Source organism: Mesoplodon bidens (genome assembly GCF_964165515.1).
Source record: "Mesoplodon bidens genome assembly, chromosome: 2".
Classification (NCBI taxonomy): domain Eukaryota; kingdom Metazoa; phylum Chordata; class Mammalia; order Artiodactyla; family Ziphiidae; genus Mesoplodon; species Mesoplodon bidens.
The window spans coordinates 3,487,989-3,510,832 of NC_138177.1; the positions used below are offsets into that span (position 1 = coordinate 3,487,989).

A 22,844-nucleotide genomic window follows, 5' to 3' on the forward strand; every position below is an offset into this window, starting at 1 on the left:
TGCTGTCTGTCCATGGTGACAGTCACCTCATCATAAAGGGCCACTGCTGGGACTCAGCTCGTAAGCAGGATAGTCTGTATTTCTTCCCAGAAGGCTTTCCATTGACCCGAGATGTTGGCTCACATAGAAGCCATTCATCTAAGGGCTTGAGGTTTGCACAGAGAGCACTGAGCCTAGTTTTTAAGAGATGGATCATCCCAAGCTATTGTTTAAGGACAACCATGTGATAAGATCTGACTTTGGTTAACATGAGTAAACAAATCAAAATTGACTAAAACCGCCAGGTAAACACAGAGCCTAGAAAACAAAGACCTATGCTTCATTATTTAAATGCTAAGGTGTTCCTCAGACTTCCAAATCTGCGCCCAAAGAGGCACAGTCTTCAGACGAGCACCTTCTCAGTGCCCATCTCTAATGTGGGCACAGGGAACAATGAACAAGAAGAAAAAATATGAGAATCAAGGTTGGTCAACTTTTGTTTGCTCACTGTGGCAAAATATGCAATGATCTGTGGAGCTGTGAACTGCAAATGTGAGTTTATATTTGCATATGCCTGCTTTCCCTCTACCAGGCGGTGGGTGTTTTGGCAGTGGTTGCACTGAGCTTTATCTCCACAGGTCCCCAGACTCTGAGGAATTACACTGACTGTGATGAAGGTGGATAAATATTCCCTTGAGTTCCTGGACTTGGAATTCAATGCCCCTGGATATGACTTCGGTTTTCTCCTGCTTGGGAGGGAGTGAATACATACTCTCTTGTAGATGGCACAATTGCATAAAATTAGATGGAAAAGTTTTTGAAATTCTATATATTGAAAGAAGAATTTATGTGGATGGTAAGTAGCCAGGAGTTAGATCACATTAGATATGTATCATTTTTTCCTTCCTAACATCCATTCCCATTTTTTCTAGTTGATTATTTATTATAAAGTCATTTCTTTCCCATTTATTGTCCACGTCATTTGGGGTGAGATCTGCCTCATCCCAGGAACCAAACAGCATCAGCATATAAACCAGACTCAGGCATGGAGAACATTGTGACCAGTTCAAAGATGGCCCGTGATTCTAGGGGAATCATTAAAATCTGATAAGCATGAGTGCCGGGGTTGTTTACAATGTTCTATTGGCTTAGCCATTCTGTGTCCAGTTTTATTGTCCCGGAAAACTCCTAATCTTTCAAAATCAAATTTAGATGTCTCCTCGTCTGTAAAACCTTCTCTGCTTCCTTCTCACAGTATAATCATCCTGGAGAATTTATAAACAATTTGTCAAGAAAGAAAATAAACTATCACTTGCAAGAGAGGATAAACCATGGTGTGATAGAATGTACATTTTCAAAACACATTGTTCGACTGATTCCCAAATGGTAATTGACAGCAGGAACCACATTCTTGATGAAAGTATCACGCTTCATATGATGAATGCAAGTGTCAAGAGAAAGAAGCCACATTTGCATGAACCAGTGAGTCAGAGAGGCTGAGTGGAGAAGCATCTGTGCAGACGAGCCGTCAAGAGATCGGGGGAAAACAAAGTGATCACACATGTGAAGGCCATGTTAGCATCAGCACAAAGGAGAAATGACACTGCCCCAAGCCAGGAAGACATGAGAGATTTTAAAAAGAAGTAAAATGGAAATGAACAAGAAGTTTAACAGAAGCAGAGAAAATAACAGCACGTGAAAAATATACAGAAGTGATTCAATGTATATAAAATTGATATTCCTGAGAAAGAAAACAAAAGTACCGAGACAGAAAACATATTTAAAGAGAACTAAAAGCAAACGTTGAAAAATGGACGTAGATACAAGTCTAATACATTGGTTAGATGCCAAAGAGTTAGGAAGGAAAAGAAAGACAAAGAGGGAGGGTGACAGAGCCAAAAGCTGTAATGACTTCTAAGGATAAATCGGAATATGTTTTACCAGTATGATTCTTGTTTGAGTCCATTCTAATAATTGTTACTGAATACTGCAGATAGTAAAGGGGGTCACTGAATCAGTTTAGGTGGATCAGTTTGAAAATGCCAACCACGTGGTGGGGCTGCCTGAGAAAAACCACTCCCACCTCCCCCGGGAGAAATGCTGTCCCCAGGAGTTCTTCCCCGCAGAAAGCTCCAGGGTCTCTGTCATGTGCAAAAAAGAGAAACAAGCCCTGCATCCCTGTGAAGACTGATTAGCAGGGACTCCTGGTAGACTCAAAGGCAGTGAAATACAAGGGAGAGCAAAGATTTTTGCATGAGAGCCCCCAAAATATGAAGTTATCAAAACAAAAACAATAATAAACATAAGCAAAACAAATTTAATTTCTCCCCTTCTCCTAGAACCCTCTTCAAATCTTAAAAAGAAAAAAAAAAGAGTCTAGCAAAACTCAGATTCATCCAAAATAATTTTACTCCAAAGAGATGGAAATATAAGTTCAATTAAGCAAGTGGTCCTTATGATTTTTGTGCTATGGGTCGCTGGAAAAAAATCACTAAATTTGAGCAATAAAAGCAAAGTTCCAACTTTTAAAATGAAATTCCCAGGAAAGTCAGCACTGCATTCTTAGTGGACTATTTACTGAATGAATGTGGCTGGTTAATATGTTCACGACTAAGGAGGAATTCAATATAGAAAAATGTCTCTGGAGACTTTAATTGAAACGAGGTAGAGTTAGATCACAATCCACAGGATCACGGAGGAGGGATATCCATGTCAGCCTAAGGTTTCCAGAAAGTGTTCCCAAATGAGAAAACTCCTAATGAACCAAGTTCTTTAGGACACAGTAATGTGATGTCGGGTGGGAGAAAGACTATTTCAAATGAAAAAAAAAATAGCAAGGAATGGTGACATAAATAGCCTAGCATTTTTGAAAAACCACAAGTTATTTGGTCTGATGATACCCAAAGGATGAGTAAGACTTAGCTGGGGAAAACGTGGAGGGAAGAGTATTTTAGGCAGAGAAAACAGTGTGTGGGAAGACCCTGGGGAAAGGAGGAACCAGAGGCACATTTGCAGACCTGAAGGGAAGCATTGTGGCTGGAGTATCCTGAGGAGCTGGAGAGGGAACGCAGGTCAGATTGGGTGGCTGGGAGGGGCTGGATCATGCAGCGACTTGTGGGCAAGTTAAAGACTGTATTTTGTCCTTAGTTCACAGAGAAGCTATTAAGGGTTTTACAGAGGGATGATATTTTTAAATGATTACATTGGGCACCATGTGGAAGACAGATTATGAGGAGAGAAGCATGACCACAGAGAAAACAAAAGCAAGGCTTTATTTGCCCAGGCAAGATATGACAGTGATTTGGGCTAGGTTTGTGGTCTTGGTGTTGAAGACAGACAGATATATGATAGGAATGATAAAATGTAAGGGGATTTGGGTGGCAAGGATCAATTTATTTTACAGCTATAGGGTAATACGGAATTTTAAGGTTTTAAGCTGGGATGTGACTTGATCTGACTATTCTATGAGAACCACGTAGAAGACTGAAAGAGCAAAGGCAGTCTGGATTTTTTAAAAATAAGTCAATGAGAAAGAGAAAGAGAGGATATGATGACAGAAAATATATTAAGAAGATAGAATATTCAGCTCTCGGTGAGTGACAAGTAGGAACAACGGAGGGTGGAATGTCAGATGAGCAGATCTCTGGCTGAGGTACTAGATGGAGGGTTGTGACTTTAACTGATGTAGAAACTGCAGGAGGAGACAGGAGATTTGGGTAATAAATAATATATGAATTTCCAGATGTGCTCAGTTTGTAGTGGTACCTGGGGGACATCCCAGAGCATGTAGAGATGGTTCTGGGGCTTGGGAGGAAGGTCTGGATGAGTCAGTCAGTCAGCAAGGCGTAGGTGGTATTTGAAGCCACAGGTTTGGATGATTGTTCTAGAAGCATATTTCAAACAGTTAGGATTCTAAACCTGTTTTGTTGTTGTTATTTTGCCCAATATCCTGGAAACTTAAGGCATATGCCCCTCATCAGCAGTTCTTCCCTCCTGCCATGGTTTTGAGTGTGGCCACAAGATCACCCCAGTGTATGTGAGGGGGGCAGCAACACCACCAAAACAAAATAGACACATTTTTCATAGTCTCCATCTCACCCCCAAGTTATTGAGCCACTAATGTAGATTCGTAAATGCAGGCATCCCTGAGCAACACCAAAACTGCCTAAAATAGTATCCTCACACAGTGGGCTCTCAAAAAATCATGTGCTGAAAAGAGACCAGAACCATAGAAAATGCCAAGAGAGGCTAAGATAGAAAATGGTTGACGAGGAAGAAGGGAAACTAGGAAAGATGATACCAAAGAAACCAAAAGAAGAGATAAAAACAAGATAAAAACTGTCAAAAATATGTTGGTGAGTTTATCACACTTTCTTTTTTTAGTGGGATATGTGCTTTTCTTGTTATAGCATGGTTGGTTTATACCTTTGTGTTAGTTTCAGGTGTACAGCAAAGTGATATTGAGTTATCCAAGTATGTGTGTGTGTGTATATATATATATATATATATATATATATATTCTTTTTCAGATTCTTTTCCCTTATAGGTTATTATAAAATATTGAGTATAGTTCCCTGTGCTATATGGTAGGTCCTTGTTGATTATCTATTTTATATATGCTAGTGTGTATATGTTAATCCCCAATTCCCAGTTTATCCCTACTCCCTTTCCTCTTTGGTAACCATAAGTTTGTTTTCTCTGTCAGTGAGTCTATTTCTGTTTTGTAAATAAGTTTATTTCTGTCATTTTTAGATTCCACATATAAGTGATATCATATGGTATTTGTCTTTCTCTGTCTGGCTTACTTCACTTAGTATGGTAATCTCTAGGTCCATCCATGTTGCTGCAAATGACATTACTTCATTCTTTTTAATGGCTGAGTAATATTCCATTGTCTATATGTACCACATCTTATTTATCCATTCCTCTATTGATAGACGTTTAGGTTGCTTCCACGTCTTGGCTACTGTAAATAGTGCTTCAGTGAACTTCAGTGCTTCAGTGAACATAGGGGTGCATGTGTATTTTTGAATTATGGCTTTCTGTGGATATACACTCAGGAGTGGGATTGCTGGATCACTTGGTAACTCTATTTTTAGCTTTTTAAGGAATCTCTATACTGGTCTCCATAGTGGTTGTACCAATTTACATTCCCACCAAGAGTGTAGGAGGGTTCCCTCTCTCCACACCCTCTCCAGCATTTATTGTTTGTACACTTCTTAATGATGGCCATTCTGACCGATGTGAGGTGGTACCTCATTGTAGTTTTGATTTGCAATTCTCTAATAATTAGCGATGCTGAGCATGTTTTCATGTGCCTATTGGCCATCTGTATGTCTTCTTTGAAGAAATGTGTATTTAGATCTTCTGCTCATACTCTATTTTAACTAATTATTTTTATTGAAGTATAGTTGATTTAGAATGTTGCATTAGTTTCAGGTGTACAGCAAAGTGATTCAGTTATATATATTCTTTTTCAGATGTTTTTGCATTATAGGTTATTACAAGACATTGAATACAGTTCCCTGTGCTATACAGTAGGTCCTTGTTGTTTATCTGTTTTATATATAGTGGTTTGTATCTGTTAATCCCAACCTCCTAATTTATCCCTCCCCCCCAACTTTCCCCTTTGGTAACCATAAGTTTGTTTTCTATAATATATATGCAAGTCTATTTCTGTTTTATCACACTCTGTTTTAGTTGTCTCTCTCTTTTCCCTAATTTAAATAGATCTCAGGCTTTTGTCCACCAAAACTAATAATAAGCACTAGGGCAACCATTTCTGAGCTGTATCATAAATGAGGCAAATTTAGGATGAACCATGTTTCCCAGTAAGATGGCCTTCCTTGAACACCACCCCTTTACCCATCACTCAAAACAAATATCAGAAAGCCAGGGAATGAAAATGATTTCACTCCAGGGATAACTTGTTGGTAATAGTAAACCACTACCAAACATTTTTTTAAAATGAAGCGTTAGTAACAAATTGTGTAAGACAAACCACACAAACAATCACAATATTACAATACACAAGTGTGGGGAGATGTTGAGACTGGGAATTGCTTAACTGGGCTGGGAGCTTGTTTGAACTTTTGTCTTCTGAGCACCTGGCCTATGGTAGGCGCTCAATAACTGTCCAACAAAGTACAGCAAACTGAATTTCCAAACTGAGGAACCGGAGTTTTCTTTACCTTCTGCTTTCAGGAATGCTTCTGATCTGGTATATCTTCCCTCTGGCTGGCCACCACCTACTCACTCTCAACACCTTTGCTTAGGCATCACCTCCAAAGCCTTCCTCCAGCCTCTGAGCCCTCTCTTTCCCCCTGGATTGCCCCCTCCTCACCATCATCTCAGGGCTGAGTTAGATGCCCCTTGTGCGAACGGCTAAGCAATGGAGTTTCTCAAGGGAGAGCAATTTCACATCCCTCCTTTGTGACATCTAGCAATGCCTGGAGACATTTTTGGTTGTCAAAATTTGGTAGGGAGGCGGTGCCACTGGCATCTGTTGTGCAGAGGCAGCAGGGATGCTGCTAAACAGCTACAATGCACAGGACACTCCCCAACAACTAAAAATTATCCAACTTAAAATGCCAGTAATACTACGGCAGAGGAGCTCTATGCTAAAGCATTCTTTGTGTGTATCTGTCCTTATACTTACCATGTTGTATTATAGTTCTTTGTTTGTATCTATACTTTATACCCTTTAGAGAAAGAAACTTTTATCCACTTTATTCAAATTATCTGGCACCACAGATCACAATGTTGCACTTACAAACCAAGGGTCATGAATTAATTTGTTGCTGGAACCTTTTGTTTATTTCTAGTGTCTGGCCTCAAACCTAAAACGTGAATGACTGAATATATGCTAGTTAATTCTTGACTACTTCAAATTCATCTCTCGTCTTCCAGCCCATTCACATGCTTTGGAGAAATTCGCCAGCTTGTTATCTTAGTATTTCAAATTAGAATCTGTTGTTGTGTGTGATGTGGAGTTTTTATTCCTTACAATTATGCATAAAATTTTAGAAGTAAAGTTTTTCCAAGCATTAATCCTGGGGATACCATACCACTCACATTTCTCCATTATATAAAGTACCTCTTTCTTTCCTCCACTGGCTTCCATCTTTGCTAAGGCTCCCTAGGCATGGCAAAATAGGCCGCAGGACTTATGGTAATTCTATCGCCGAACAGTTCTCACTGGAGACAGATTTTTGAAAGCCTCAAATCCATTTCCAACTAGGACCCCTTGTTCTCCCTTATCTGAATTTTATTTACCTACTCCATGAACTGACAGAGGTTAGTTTGGTGTAATTTCCTTTTACAGAGAGCCACTGATGCCTATTCCTCTGTTAGTTTTGTGTTTAAATGTTCAGTGGATTTGTTTTCTGTTCCTTTTTCAGCTGGTAACTTGTGAGGCCCTCTCAAGGGATAACATTAGCTCCTCTGAACAATCTGGACAAGAGATATCAACCCACCAGGCAGGGAACGCTGGCAGTGGGGCTCCTGGGAAATGAGCATGTGTCTGATTTCCCACAGAGCTCATCTAACGCTGCACCCCAAGGTATACATATTCCCCTCAACTCGGTGTCTCTGCTGCTAAGGTTAGCATGATATTTACTACTACTCTGTCTTTAAGAAAAGGAAGGATGTGGCACAGTAGCACAAACAAGGACTTTGGAGTCCAAAAGACCTGCCTTGGAGACTCAGCATTATTATTTTCTTGGTTCTGTGACCAGGAACATTCTTCACCCCATTTTCCTTATCTGTAAGCAAGAGGTAATATCTACTTCAGATGCTTAAGGAATTAACACATGCAAATATTTAGCAAGGGATCTGACTTATACCAGGTATTCAATACATTAGAGCCCCTCCTTTTCCCAATAACTTAGTTATAGATTATCACATAACAGTGAATTAGAGAGTTCAAGTATAAGAGCTACTCCGAAATCCTTTTTCTAATAACAGAACAATGAGTGCATTGAATCACAGCAACAAATTTGATCCTCTGCATGAAAGACACAAAATGTAGTGAAAGCCACAGTGTGGCTTTTCTTGGGGGACTTCATCTGTGGTCATAGAGCTCCATGGACCCCTCTGATAAAGTATCCCCAGGCAGCTCTCTGTTGGGTGGGCAACACACTAGGCTTCTAATCTTCTCAATTTTCATGTGGCTGCCTCTTTTCTCTCAATCTCAAGGACCATAGATTCCAGCTGGTTAATACACTGCATACTGTGCAGTAGATGCTATTTTAAATTAAGGGACTATATGAGACCATGCAAGAAGCATATAAAAACCATTTGACTTTTTTGACATTTCCATACTTTTCTGCATAAATACTTAGAGGACACCTTCCCAATCTCCCCAGTGGCCTGTCACAGCTAATCTCAAGGGAAATACAAAACACAGCAGCCGAGTCCCAAGAAATACGATAAAAGCAAGTGACTCAAAACCTCAGGTGGCCCCATCCTGCATGTTTTCTTTTCCACAGGATTTTGTGCCTGGGTGATCACTTTTCCTTCAGTAAGGGGTAAATTGTATCTTAGCTGCTGCTTTTGCATATTCGGGACGCCACAGATCTTTGATTGCCGAGACATTGCGTGTTGCATACAGAGCTGGCTTTAATGACGTGTTCACGGGAAATTAATCTGCCTCGTCAGGGAATTGACACTCATCTCAGCTGCTCTGGAAATGGGAGTTGCTGATTTGTTTGCCAAGTGGATGGCTTCTCTGAGATCAGCATTCAAATGCTGCATTGTTAGTAATAATAATATGCTAAAGCTCTTCAAACACTCAAATATGTTTCTCCTAAAGCCTGACAAATGCTTTCAATCTTCGATGGTCTGTATTTTCAGTAGGATCTTAGCTCTGGGAACTTAAAAACTTTTTTTCATGATGGCAACTTAGACCTGTCTTCTCGGTTGATCTCATACCATTTTTATATAAATTAAATGCCTAAAACTCATTTAAGAGGAAAACATTCGGAGGCCCTTTGCATTCCTGTATCCACTCTTGTGAGTTTCTCTGTCAAAAAAAACATTGACTGTTTCTCAAATATCACTAAGAACATGTAGACTTTAAAAGATAATGAATGAGCCACGTTGAGGAAATCCCTCCTATCCTTTGTGCTCAATTCCCAAAGTAAGAGACGATTGTATGTTTGGATTTGTAACAAACAGACACGACTTATAAACGTTTAGACATTTGCTTATGGCAGTATGTGTGTGTGTGTGTGAAAACAAATGTAGCAAGTCCAATTCTTAGCCCACAACTCAAAGGCATATGAAGTAGACCTTCCTCTCCTGCTCTGTCGCTGAATCCACTTTCTATTTTTAACCTTAGTTGTCCTCAGTTTTCATTTTGGTTCTAGTTCTTTAAGAGGAGATCAAAGGTTGAGGGTGGGGGATGTCTGATCTGTTCACTGGCTTTCACATTGCTTATCCACTGTATTACGTATCCACTGTCATATCCTCATGCCCTCTGGTCCTTCATCCAGGACTTGTATTGTCCCTTTTAAGGCTGTAAGGCTGACTTGATTGGTCCCTCATTCCTAACCTCAAGGCCTGGTGGGCTTTTGCCCTTGCCATTTCGGTGCCTCTCCTTAGTGCATGAGCATCATTTTCTTGCTCCCAGATAACACTAGCCATGGAAATTCTGTGGAATTATCACCCTATTAACTTGTAGGTCACCCTTGAGTGTGTGTATGAGTGCCCTTGCTCTGTCTTTTGTAGCAGGTTGCAGGGGCATAGTTTCTGCTCCTGTTGGCTCTGCAAAACTACCTAGGATTCTGCATTTCTGCAATGGGTGTTGGACTCGCACCAAATGGAGAAAGAAGTTTCTCACAAATCCAGCAGTTTACTCTCTCCTGGCTTCCTTCTAACGAGCTTCCCACACCAATCTGGGAAAAGTAAAATTTGTCTCTAGACAGGGAGCTCTACTCTGAGTTCTTCAGAGGTGTTTTGAATCTGTTGTTTGGGCCACACCTCCCCTGGAAGCTTTTGCTTTTGGCAATAAAAAGGTAGAGATGGCTCTTTTTCCCTCCACTTGTATTATATTAAATCTCTTCCCTAAGGCATTGAGAGCTTAATGTCCTGAGTATTCAAATTGGAGAAAGGTTAAGTAATATAAGGAAACACAGGTATAAAACCTTGGTTCATATTTCCAAATATTGTCACACTTCACTAAATATTACTGTTTTAACTATGTGTCATGCTAAGTATTAACAAGATTTTAAGAGAGCTTTATATTTTACGGAACACCTTATTTTTAGCATATATATGATCCAGCAATCCCACTCCTGGGTATATATCCAAAAACAAAAACACTAATTCAAAAACATACCTGCACCCCAATGTTCACAGCAGCATTGTTTACAATAGCCAAAATATGGAAGCAACCCAAGTGTCCATTGACAGATGAATGGATAAGGAAGATGTGGTATACACACACACACACGTGCACACACAATGGAATATTAGTCATAGCTAGTGGGAAGCAGCTGCACTGCATGGGGAGATCAGCTTGGTGCTTTGTGACCACCTAGAGGGGTGGCATAGGGAGGGTGGGAGGGAGACGCAAGAGGGAGCGGATATGGAGAAATATGTTTATGTAAAGCTGATTCACTTTGTTATACGGCAGAAACTAGCACACCATTGTAAACAATTATACTCCAATAAAGGTGTTAAAAAAAAGAAGTTTTGACCTTTGCAACAACGTTGATGAACCCAGAGCGTATTATGCTTAGTGAAATAAGTCAGAGGAAGACAAATATTGTTTCATCACTTATATACGGAAACTAAAAAATAAAACAAACAAATGTATATAACAAAACGATATATAAAGAAAACAAACTAGTTGATACCAGTGAGGAGACGGAAGAGGGGAGGGGCAAATAGCGGTGTGAGATTAAGAGATACAAGCTACTGTGTACAAAATAAAACAACAAGAATATATTGTACAGCACAGGCAAATACAGTCATTATTTTGTAATAACTTTAAATGAAGTATAATCTATAAAAATATTGAATCACTATGCTGTATACCTGAAACTAATATAATGTTGTAAATCAACTACACTTCAATTAAAAAAAACACAAAGCATAGAGCGAGGTACCCTAAGGAAGCATAGACATCTAAAAAAAGTCAGTATTTAGATACCTATCGGTAAAGGGAATCCTAAATATATATGTGTCTTAGGTCTTTATTCCAAATGACCTTGAAATTTTCTGACTCTGAAAATCAATTTTCCCAAATTAGGTCTCTTGAAAACGAGTCTCTGCAAATAACAAGCAGAAAGATGAAGAAGGAATAAAAGGATATAAATCGGACAAAGACCAAATTATATTTGGCTGCTTAGATTTCAGCACTGATTTTACTTTATTTTTCCAACTATGGTAAATATCATGAGACCCTATCAACACTTACAAGCACGTAGTATGTCTTTTTATATCCTGTTTTCTCTGATTTTATATCCTATAATCATCTTCATCAACTGCCCTTTACCAAATATTTGTTCCTCTTAGAATCCTTCCTTCCTCAGGCTAAGTTAGTTATCTCTTTCCTTAGGCTTTCCAAGTACCTTGTCTCACTATTAGAATGAATCACAAGTTGCAGTTATTTCAATAGATGTCAATTTTCTCTTTTTCTCTACTATAGTCTGTTTATAATTTTTTTACTATTTTTTACTTTTGTATCCTTGATGCCCAGCGTAGCATTTGGATGTTCATTAAATGTTAAGTGTGGGGGAAAAGGCAGGTAAAGAGTAAACTGTGTCCTGGTAGAGCTGGGCCTTAAAGTTCATTCATTCATTCAATTAGTGAATCAGTCATCCAAAAATACTCCTTGATCACCTACTATACACTAAGCACTGCCTAGGCATTAGCTTTAGTACAGTGAACAGAAGAGAAAAATTCCCCATTCAGCTTACTTTCTAATAGAGGATGAAGACAATAAAAAACAAACACGTAGAGAAGATATCAGGTTGTGATCAGTGGTCTGAAGGAAATAAAGCAGAGAAAGAGAGGGACCCCAGATTGGGAGGGTATTGTCTTTTACAGAGAGCAGTCCCAAAATATCTGACCACCTCAAATAAGGTTATATTTGGGCAAAGATCTAAAAGGATATGTGAAACAGATGATGAAGATATCAGGGCTGGAGGGGAGGAGGGACCATTCCATGCAGAGGAAACAATAAATGCAAAGTTTCTGAGGCAAAATGGTACCCACTGTGTTTAAGGAACAGTACTGAGGCAGTGTAGGTAAAGAAGCGTGATGGCAGCTAATTAGGTCTGAAAAGTCTTTTCTGCAGGTATTTTTAGTCCATGACAAAGGTTTTGGATTTTATTCTAAGTGTCATGGGATTTCATTAGAAGGTTTTGGAACATAAGATTGATGTGATATTAAATCATGATTGACATGACTTTAGTGTTTAAAGTATCACTCTGAACACTGTGTAGAAAAGCCTGTATGGGAGCAGCGGTGACCGCGGGAGCACTGGCTAGGAGGCTACTGCGGTAGTGCAGGAGAGAGCTGCTGAGGGCTTAGAACCAGGCTGTGAGAAGTGGACTGATTCTGGATTCATCTAGAAGACAGAGAACACAGGATTTCCTAATGGAATGGAATGGATGGTGAGATGTACATCTGAATTAAAGATTCCTTCGGGATTTGGGGCTTGACAAACTTGGTAAGTGGTCCTGCCCCGTCCTATGAAGAGAACACCGAGGAAAGAGCTAGTTTGGGGGTGTAAGGAAGGGAGATGAAGCAAGAGTTCTGCTCTAGACATTGTTGGGGAGGAAAAGCTTTCCTTGACCCTCTAAGCGTCCTGGCTCGGGTCCGAAAATTAAACTGACAAAGACAGATTAACAGGAGAAAAGCATATGCATTGTATTAAATTTTTATATACATGGGAGTTTTCACAAGACAGTGAAGACCTGAAGAAGTGACCACAGCAGGAAGCTTTTATACCTTTCAGACAAACAAACAATCCATCTGTGAAGAATTGACAAGACTAAGGCATTTGGGTGAGGGGTAGTAAGTGGTGAAGTGGTAGCTAGGAAGATGAAGGTTAGTTTAACAAGGTTTGCTAATCTTGTGAGAGCAAGATTTTTCAGCCCGCAATGCCCTGTCTCTGGTGATAAGAATGTGTTCCCTCTTCCAGATACAGGGACGGTATCTTTCACGTGGGAGTTTCATGACCTGTTTCAGAGAAGAGGAGAGGGGGGAAGAGGTCAGAGTGCCCTTCCTGCTTCTGCCTTTTAGAAAATTCCTGCGGTTTAAGGTATTTAATATGTCAAGGTGCCCTATTTGGGGTAGCATGTCCTGAGCCCTATCAACATGTTTACTTTGAGGTGTCTATTTGACATACAGGTGGAAGTGTGGAGTAGGTGGTAAAAATGAGAGTCAGCAGTGTAGGAGAGAATGTGACACTGGGGATGTGAATCTGGAAGTCAAGAAAATGGGTGAGATTAGAGAGAGAGAGAGAGAGAGAGAGAGAGAGAGAGAGAGAGAGAGAGAGGGAGGGAGGGAGGGAGGGAGAGGGGAGAGAGGAAGGGAAGGGAGAGAGAGGGAGGGAGGGGGGAGAGAGAGAGGGAGGGGGACAGAGAGGGATCCGAGGATTGAGGCCTGGGCACTTCAAAGTTTAGTCAAAATAAGTCGAAGAGAAGAGGATGGAGAAAAAGTGTTGCCCCTCCATCTCTGAGGTCCAGGTAGCTAAAGTATGTCGGAGTTTTTAGACGGTGGTCATCTGGGTCACACGATGCTGAAAGGCAGGAGAGGATAAGGACTGAGAATTATGGATTGACTCTGGCAATAAGGTGGCCATTGAAGACACTAACATAAACAGTTTCAACAGAGTAGTGGGGACTAAAGTCGTTGGAGTGTGTTCAGGAGAATTGAAGGAGCAGTGGAAACAGTCAGTATGTACAGTTCTTTATAGGAGATTTACCATTAAGATTATTATATTTTGAAGTTTTAATCTTGAAGTGACAGTTGATGCCTAAGATGCTGCAAAAGTATTACAGAGATCCTGTGTTCCCTTCACCCAGCTTTACGGTAATATTAAAGGGTTTAAAATAAGATGTATCACATTTTTGTGTTCCTGTGAGAATTATCCAGTGTATCGGGGAAAATGGATGATATAGGATAAATGGAGGTAATTGTATCTGTAAAGCCCTTTAGTAGGTGAAGGAATAAGAACTAGTACACAAATGGAAAAGTTGGACTCAACTGTGGTAAATATCATGAGCCCCTATCAACACTTACAAGCATGTAGAATGCCTTTTTATATCCTGTTTTCTCTGATTTTATATCCTATAATCATCTCCATCAACTGCCCTTTGCCAAATGTTTGTTTCTCTTAGAATCCTTCCTTCCTCAGGCTAAGTTAGTTATCTCTTTCCTTAGGCTCTCCAAGTACCTTGTCTCACTGTTAGAATGAATCACAAGTTACATTTATTTCAATAAATGTCAATTTTCTCTTTTTCTCTACTATAGTCTGTTTATAAATTTTTTACTGTTTTTTTTTTTTTTTTTACTTTTGTATCGCTGATGCCCAGCATAACATTTGGATGTTCATTAAATGTTAAGTGTGGGGGAAAAGGCAGGTAAAGAGTAAACTGTACATACTTATTACATATTTATTGGTGGAAACTCATATGAATTTTCATCAGATTGCTCCTATTTTCTCCTGAAATAAGAATTTGAACATGTGAAGATATGATAAGGTGTTGCTTGGTTGGAGATAATGGGAAAGAGTCACCTTGAAGAGGGCCAATCTCTGGACTAAGAAAATGCAGTAGGATCACGGTTAACCCTAAGGCCTCTATAAGGTTTGTGGTCACCATATGAAAGTGAGACTAATCAGTCTCATAGTTTGTTTTTCTTCAGTTATATTCACTTATTCGGGTGAAGGTGAAGAACAAACAGATAGTTGAATTTTAGCCAGGGTTGGCGTTTCAACCAGAAAGTAGGACAAAGAGAGACAGGGGTAAGATAATCAGAGATGTGTTTTAAGGAGTGATTTCTATGATGGATCACGGAATCTAAACTGAGTAAGGAAGGAAGAGAGGATATAAGGTAAATAATTGTCAATGGCCTGGAAATCCCAGCAGAGTCGAACGTTTTTGTAGTTTAGATACTGGAGTGAATGTGCTTGAAGCGCAGGCAGTAGAAGTCAGAGAGGGGAATACTGGAGATTGTGGAATCAGTGCAGATGTTGGATAATAAGCATGGAAGGAAAAATCTGAGGTGAAGAATCACCAAGGTTATGATAGTGGTAGTTTTGGAGAGAGCAGCCATAAACCAGATCGTAAAAGATTTGAGGAAAGTGGGGGGGGGTACCCAGACATCTGTGCATGACAAGCCAGAACCACCAGCCCATACGATGCTTTTGTTTTTCTTTTTTTAGAAAAAAAAAAACACCCCAGCACCCCCTCTGGACAGACACTGCCATGCAGGTCAACTTGGAAGTGAATGGTTCCTTTGAGCCCCTTAGAAACAGGAACCTCACTCAACAGGATGCATCCCTGAGCCAGGGCTTCTGGCTTAGCAAGAAGAGGTCCGGTTTTCCCGTCAGATTGGAAGTTACTGTGCAGGCACTCCTGTGCCCCTGCACAATCTGGCTGGAGTAGATGAAGAAAATTCAAAGTCTCTGGGTATTTTGCAGAAAAAGGAAGAAGCAACCTTCCAGAAGCAGTGACTAAGAATAAGAACACTAACTCCCTTCCCCCAACTCAACTGTATGTGAGTGTGAAAGGAAAGGAATCATTTTCTGTGGAATCAGTATCCTCAGGGAGTATCCACGCTCCAGTAGAAGAAGGTAAACTTACTTTCACAGACCCATCGTGATGAGCGTATAGGGATTTTACCCGTGAAAAGTAATGTGTCTCATAGGCACAATGGAGGGGTCTGAGGATGAGACTGAATCTTGGGCTTCTTGTCAGGATTAAAATAATTTTGGATGAAGAGAATAATAGGATTAATCCTGATTGCATCTTGAGATGAGATGAATAATCAATTCTAATTATTACCTCCTTTCATCAAGAATTCTGGGACTTCCTTGGTGGTGCAGTGGTTAAGAATCCGCCTGCCAATGCAGGGGACACGGGTTTGAGTCCTGGTCTGGGAAGATACCACATGCCACGGAGCAACAAAGCCTGTGCACCTCAAATACTGAGCCTGTGCTCTAGAACCTGTGAGCCACAACTACTGAGCCCATGTGCTGCAACTATTGAAGTCCATGTGCCGAGAGCCCATGCTCTGCAACAAGAGAAGCTACCGCAAAGAGAAGACCGTGCACCACAACGAAGAGTAGCCCCCGCTCGTTGCAACTAGAGAAAGCCTGCACGCAGCAACGAAGACCCAATGCAGCCATAAACAAACAAACAAACAAACAAATAAATAAATAGATAAATAAATTTAAAAGAAAAAGAATTCTGTGGCATTCTTGATGAAGTGGAAATGCTGGTGGAGTGAAAATATGGTTGACCCAAATGGGCTACATTTGCCCACCTTTGACTGACTTGGCTGAGTTTAGTGTGGAAGCTGCAAGAGGGACTTAAACAGAGAATTAAGGGTGCACCAGAATATGAATCACTACTATGCTTAAAGAAATCTCATTTATTCTGAATAAATTGATATAGAATTTGTATTATTTTGATCTGAGCTGAACTAGAGCTTACTATTTTATGCTATTTGGAGATAAGGTTTGCTCAGCAAATTATTAATACAAATGATATTGCAGATGTTTAACTTACTTAGAAGTACTCTTTCCGTGACATTTGCACATAAATGTGTTAAACTGACACTATTAATTACAAATGGGTCATTTAATGTGTTATAAATATATATATGAGTGCATTTTCACACAGTAAAATCCTATTTATGATAAATACTCTCCCAAAGTGTGTCTCTATAAATATAAAAATGCATGTTTATTCTAGCTGGAAGTGTTTTCAATTTTGTCTCAACAACAGAAATCTTAATTTTCTGCCCAGTTTTACAATCACAGATAGCTAGTAGCATCTGGTCCTGCTTCCTTTCTTACTTAATTCTAATGAACCCCTAAATCTTTAATTTAGTAATGGCCTATTAACCTATAAGTTACCTCCAGACCTCTTCAAAGAAGTATGCAGTTTGGAGTAGTATCAAAAAACCCTACAATGGAAATTAGCCCTGATTCTGCTATTAACTAACTATCAAACCTCCATGAAATCACTTTACTTCATAAAACATCAGTTACTTTCAGAGATTGAACCAGACGAGCTTTTGAAGTTCCTGTCAACTCTGAAGTCCATGACCATTATTAAGTCTTAAATTAACAATGACCCAACTTTGCAAATGTGGCATGTAGAGAAAGTCTCCCTAAATTTAATAATTGAAATTCATAAGCATCCATTTATTTAGTCGATAATGCTTACTAAAAAGTGGATGATACAGAAAGACCATACCATATTCTATATCAAACAGAACTTTTAAAATAACATTTTTCTAGAGATTGTCATACTAAGTGAAGTAAGTTAGAGAAAGACAAATATCATACGGTATCACTTATATGTGGAATCTAAAATAATGATACAAATGAACTTATTTACAAAACAGAAATAGACTCACAGACATAGAAAACAAACTTAAGGTTACCAAAATGGAAAGTGGGGGGAGGGATAAACTGGGAATTTGGGATTAACAGATACAAACTACCGTGTATAAAACAGCTAAACAACAAGGACCTGCTGTATACCACAGGGAACTATATTTGACATCTTGTAATAACCTATAATGGAAAAGAATCTGAAAAATTATATATAACTGAATCACTTTGCTGTATACCTAAAAAACTGTAAATCAACTACATTTCCATAAAAAAATAACATCTTTCTAATTGAAAAATAAAGGCATATTGGCTATTGAAAAGTTGCAAAATAAAACTAAAGACAACAAAAATTTCACTACCAATCCCCACAATCATTATTTTTTTAATATACATGCTTCTTTTCTCCTTTCTGTGAGTACATATTAATAAACTATTATGCAAATGAACATACAGATTTATAAATTATTTTATTTCTCTCATAATTGTGTCATTAAAAGTATGTATTTCTAAAAGATAATTTTAACTTTCACCTCTAGTCTTGATGGAGTAACTGTTACCAGATTTGCCTGCTAGGAAATGATTGGAAAACTGGACTAAATATTCTAAAAAATTAATAAACAGAAACCTCAGTTAAATAGAGTTGGGAGACCAGAAGGGGAAGCTCTCACACCCTGTGACAAGAGCAGAGCCCAACAGGAAGAAGGAAGACTTCTTACTTGCAAGGACTCAGCCAATGAAAAGCCATGGACTACTTGTTTACTATAGCCCTCCCGACTTCCTTTTTCTCTCTACAAAAGCAATCTCCTTAACCTTGTCAAGTGGGGGCATGCAGGTGGCTTACCATGTTTGCAGATCCCAAATTGCAATTCTCTGCTGATCCCGAATAAACCAATCTTTGCTGGAAAAATATCTGAGAGTCTAATTGTTTCAGGTCAACAATGTGAAACAATTGTTTACAGGCATTGAACAATAAGCAGCCCAAGTGTGTGATTACTAAGCTGGGAGGAAAAACAAGCCCTAATATTACCCTGGCTTTCTGGCTGGAGGCACTTTCCAACGCAATGCAAGGAAGCATAATCTAAGCAGAGCACGTTGCATATACCAGAGTAATGAGTGTGTGGGGAGGCCAACATGGCTGGCATTTAAAAGGCAGAGCACCAGAAAGGAAAGCGGTACATAAAAAAGAAAATCCAAAATCACATGGAGGAAACTCTTAAGTCTTTGGCCAAATACTAAATAGAGGTTTTAAAAAGGTAAAGCCCCTAATAGGGCTAAACTATCTTTAAAGACTACTACAGAACCTTCATAATAGAGCTTAAAAATAAGCCTCAAAAAATTTGGGTGACCCACAATAAGTTGCATGCCTACCAAACAAACAAAATCTATCTAGATCTTTAAAAGAGAACAACATACAGATCTTCAACAATATAACCTTCATAATGTCAACCACCTAATCTAAAACTGCTAGACATGTGAGAAAAATCAGTCACTAGAAACAGACCCAAGTATAATGAAAGAAATGTTTATAAATTTCAAGGATTTAAAAGAAATTTAACATAATTAGGAGGAAAATGAAAGATTTAAAATAACCAAATGAAACTTCTAGAGCTGAAAAAAAATAATGTGAAGTAAAAAATATTCTGGATGGGATTACTAGGAGATTAGATATTTCAAAAGAAAAGATCAGTTAACTTAAAGACTTTATAATAGAAATTATCCAAACTGAAGCAGGGGGGGAAGAAAAAACTGGAAAAAATAACGAATAGAGTGTTGGTGAGCTCTGGAACAATATCAAGTGTTCTAATATAAGTTGCTTCCCATATCAGGAATAAAAGATAGGACATCACTACAGATCCTATGGATATGTAAAGATAAGAGATTTTATGACCAAATTTATGCCAATAAATTTGACAACTTAGATAAAATAAATGGATTTCTTGAAAGATACAAATTACCCAAACTGGAAGATTAAAAAATAAAATTTCTGACTAGCTTCATACCTAAGAAAAAAATTGAATTCATAATATAAACCTTCTCTCAAAATAACTTCTGGTCCAGGTTGGAATCACTGGTGAATTTATCAAACATTTAAGTAATAAATTCTACAAATCCTTCTGCAACCCTTTCAGAGAGTAGAGGAGAAGGAAACATTTCTCAACCCTCTATATCCCAGTATTAAAATCAGAGAAAGATATTAAAAGAAAAGAAAATTAGAGGTCAACATCCTTCCTGAACACAGTTGCATAAATCCTTAATAAAATATTAGCAATACAATTTATGGTATCAAGATCAGATGGAATTTATCCCATTAATGCAATATTAACATTAAAAAATAGCCATACATCAATAATTAATGTATTTTATCACCTTATCTGAATAAATGCAAAATATAAATAAATAAAAACAAACAAAAATTAATGTAATTCTTTACATTTAACAGAATAAACAGGAAACATAACCATCTCAATGGATATAGGGACATTTGACAAAATTTAACATCCATTTAAGATAATATCCCTTGGTAAACTAGATAGAGAAAGGAATTACATCAACCTCATAAGGAGTATCTATAAAAATCAAGAGACAACCCATATTTAAAGATGAAACTCTAATATTAAGAAAAATAAGAATGCTGTCCCTCACAACTGCTATTTAACATTGCACTGGATGACCCTGTACAGTAAGATAAGAAAGATAAAAAGCTTTCAGACTGGAAAGAAAGTAGTACAACTCTCATTATTTACATATAGCATGATCATGTATGTAGAAAATCCCAAGAAATCTTCATAAGGGCTATTGTAACTAATAACTGAATTTTGCAAGGTCACAGCTTATATGGTCAATAAACAAAAGCCATTTTTCTGTATCCTATCAACAAACAAAAAATTGAATGTATACAATAATTCCATGTACAATAGAGTCAAAAACATACAATTCTTAATGATAAATTAAGAAAGAAGTAAAAGAACTCTACACTGAAAACTATAAAACACTGCTGAGAGGAGTTAAAGAAATCCTAAAGAAGTGGCGAGCTGTATCATGGTTAGACATTGGGAGATTAGATTACTAAGGTACAGTTTCTCCAAATTAATCCTTAGATTCAATATAATTTCAGTTTTTTTTTTTTTTGTAGAATCAACTGGAAGGACCTCAAATAGCTTAAACAATTTTTAAAAAGAAAAGGAACATATTTGGAGGATTTACACTTCTGATTTTATTATTTATAATAAAGTTACAGTAATCAAAACAGTGTGGTATTGGTGTAAGATAAAGTATAGCTCAATGGATCAGAGTAGAGAGTACAGAAATAAATTGATACTTATATTGATTTTCAACAAAGTTGCCAAGGTAATTTAATGGAGAAAAGAATAGGTCATTTCAACAAATGAAGCTGGAGCAACTACTAATTCACACAGAGAAAAAATCTTTGGCCCTTACCTCATGCCTTCACAAAACTAACTAGAATAGACCACAGACCTCAATGTGAAAGCTGAAACCATAAAATTTTTAAAAAGAAACATAGGATAAAATCTTTATAATTTTGGAGTAGGCACAGATTTCTTGGGACACAAAATGATTACTATAAACAAATGATAAATTGGTCATCATCACAATGAAAAACTTCTCCTTTTAGAAATTCACTGTTAAGACAAGGACAATACAAACCATAGACCAGAAGAAAACATTCATAGTAGATATAGCTCAAAAAGGACTTAAATTGAGACTATGGAGAGAACTCTTACAACTCAATAATAAGAAAACAAACAACCAAATTAATAAAATTTATCAAATGAGATACTACTACATATATAATGTTATTTAAAGAACTATCCTTTGTATGTAGAGTGACCAGACACAATTTCCCTGAGATCTTACAAGTTACTATTTGTTGCTTTTTTTTTAATATCCTGGTTTTAATAAATAATATTGTAATCCTATTTACAACATTTTAAAAACTTTTTAAGAACATGATGGTCTATTGTTTCTTTTTAAAATAGTTCAGTATAAACAGTATGTATAGATGTATGTTTTCTTTAATCTGTACCCTAGCTGAGGATCTGTATACATTGTTAGCATATAAAGTACCCTAATCCAGAATCGACACAAGAAGGTGCATAATTTGCTCTTGGTAATCAAGAATCCACAACACAGAGGAGTCTAGGGCAACTCTTTTAAATATGAATGACTGAAAGAGAAGCCTTGTTAATTAAAGGATATTAGAAATAATTGGTCAACTGAGCAGTATTCAAGACATGTCACTGCCTGGGAAGATTGTGTAGGTATCTACATTTTTGCATGAAAAAAATATAAGGATAGCAAGTTCAGGAACCTAGCACCTTTAAAGAAAACTGGTTTTGGCTCCTTCCACCGAAGAGAGGATGGACAAGAAAAGGTCCACTGGTCCTGCCAAAAGCATCATGTTGCTTCTGCCTTGGAGTAATCTTTGTTGCCAAGTGCTTATTGGAATGCCTGAAAAGCCAGAAAGCAGAGGGCTTTGCCCACCTCCTGGAACTGGCCTTATGATTGTTCGGGAGGCTGTTTACTAATAAATGTTTGCATTCATAGCAAATTGATCCTTAGACTTTGGATTCGTAACATCATAGCAGGTGGTAAGGGTGTGGGCAAGGGGGCACATACTCCCTACTTGCTTCCAATTATCACAGGTTACTGACATTTATCAAAGGACCGACAACTGTGAAAGGCCAAATTGGCTTAGGGTTTCAACATGAGATTTTTTCAAATTCTATCAAATTCTTGAAAAGGAATAGATATGTGTATATGTATAACTGAATCACCCTGCTTTACACCTGAAACTAACACAACATTGTTAGTCAACTATACTCCAATACAAACTAAAAAATTATTAAAAATCTAAAAAAAACCAAGATAAAAAAAAATGAAATTGAGAAAGTAGATAGATTTTGTTTTTGTTTTTGCTGGTTTTATTTTGATTATCTTATTCTACAGTTCAAAATAAAAAGTGGTCAAAATTTTGTCTGATTCATTTGTATTTTCTTTAATTTTAGTTTATTCATAAATGGATAGATTTCATCCTTGTAGATTAGTAGAATAGAAACCAGTGGTCTAAAATGTCCATAAAACTAGAAAGGAGGGGAACATAGTAAAATATCAGCAAGATCTGGTGAATGAAAGACTATTGGTGAAGGTAAAGTTTCTGTGTCATGAATTAAATACTAGTCTTAAATTTTATAGACTGTGTGATTATGTCACTGGATAAGATGATAAATTGAAGAAGAGAAACTGGGTTGGAAAGGCACAA

General features: G+C 37.9%; 1 long non-coding RNA gene across 1 annotated transcript; it reads left to right on the forward strand.

The window, feature by feature from the left end:
• The first annotated feature begins 2,928 nt into the window (after positions 1–2,928).
• On the forward strand, positions 2,929–18,470 carry LOC308612767. The gene is made up of 2 exons (XR_014015139.1): positions 2,929–3,050; positions 15,380–18,470. It is a non-coding gene; the product is annotated as an uncharacterized lncRNA (long non-coding RNA).
• The last annotated feature ends 4,374 nt before the right edge of the window (positions 18,471–22,844 follow it).